Genomic DNA, 1,496 nt, shown 5'->3' on the forward strand with positions numbered 1-1,496 from the left:
TTTTTTTTAAATATCATGATTATCTCATATTAGTGCTTATCCAATAAGCCTATAAATATGTACTTCTTTTTCATGAATGAACAAGTTGAGTTTTCTATTTTCTTCTACTCCTCTTCCACATAGAGTTATTTCTCCTCTTCCATATTTTTCTTTCTATAATTCTTTTTTATTCTCCCATAATTTCTGTTTCCAACAAGAAATTCACTGCTGCGGGTGCCAGCAATCACGTCAGATGGCTGGCAATCGACGTCTGTGGCCGGCAAGCACCAGTGTCACGCAAGATGGCTGGCAACCGCCGACAACCGGCGTCCACAGCCAGAGAATGCCGATAGACACATCTGGAGACTGACAAGCTATGGTCGTGACCGACAACCACGTTCGTCGCAGCAGGGAAGTCATAGCAGAGGCATCGCGACAATGAAAAAGACGAAGGAAAAGTTTAATTTAAATAAATCAAATGAAAAGATAAAAACGTGAGAAAATGTTTGATTTTATTAAATTAAACAAATAAAAAAAAACAGGAGAAAAGGTCTCTCACATTAAAAGTCGGGTTCAAATGAAAAAAAATCATAAGCAGCATTTTTTAAACCGATTTGGTTCAATTAGACCAAAGTTTAGTTTAAATGATTAGCTAGTTTAACAGATTAGTTTAGTTCAATCAGATCTTGATCTAATTTGTATCATTGGTTGGTGATACAAGAGGTTGTGAGCGAGCTCAGATATGACGTGGTGGTCAAAATCTATGGGAGGTGACAGTCAATGGATTATTCTTAGCAGGATTATTACTCCTTGCCTTATGCTAAGGCCTTCAGTATGAGGACAACCGACTAAAGAGTCGATCAGACCCAAAGGATCTAGTGCTCTATTCATGTGCTAAGACACCTATTTTATATCCAATAAGTCAATAGCCGATTGAGTTTAAGGGAAAACTGACCTACCACAAATCCGATCAATTATAAGTCAAGCAAGATTCAGAGGACTCAACTTCCCATTCTCATAGAACAACGTATAGTTGGTCGACCTTTAAACCAGTCAAACTTAGGGGGCTCAATATCAATACCTGAACAGCCTTATGTCCTTACGACCTTACAAGCATACAAGACAACTCTTCTTCATATAGCCAGACGGTAACAATTTCGGTCAAGTTTGCATAGCTGAAAGACAATTCTCACTATAAACTTTATCGGACTAACAAATCTTAGGTCATCACTTCAAAGGCAAGCCTCCTATCATATGGACGACCGATTTAAAGTACTGATCGAATCTCTCAAAATTTAGCTCCTTATCCTTTAGAGGAAAGTATCCCTACATATGACTTGTGTAGGTGCAGCGAAGGCCGGCAAGAGGGGGGTGAATTGCTGCAAACAAAAATTAACTATATCCTCTTCGGATTTTCAACTCAATTAATGCAATAATAAAATTAAAACAAGCAAGGAAATAGAAATTAAGTAGTAGACAGGATTTAACTTGGTTACAACCAAGGAGGTTGTTAATTC

The sequence above is a fragment of the Zingiber officinale genome, chromosome 11B (assembly GCF_018446385.1).
Source record: "Zingiber officinale cultivar Zhangliang chromosome 11B, Zo_v1.1, whole genome shotgun sequence".
Lineage (NCBI taxonomy): Eukaryota > Viridiplantae > Streptophyta > Magnoliopsida > Zingiberales > Zingiberaceae > Zingiber > Zingiber officinale.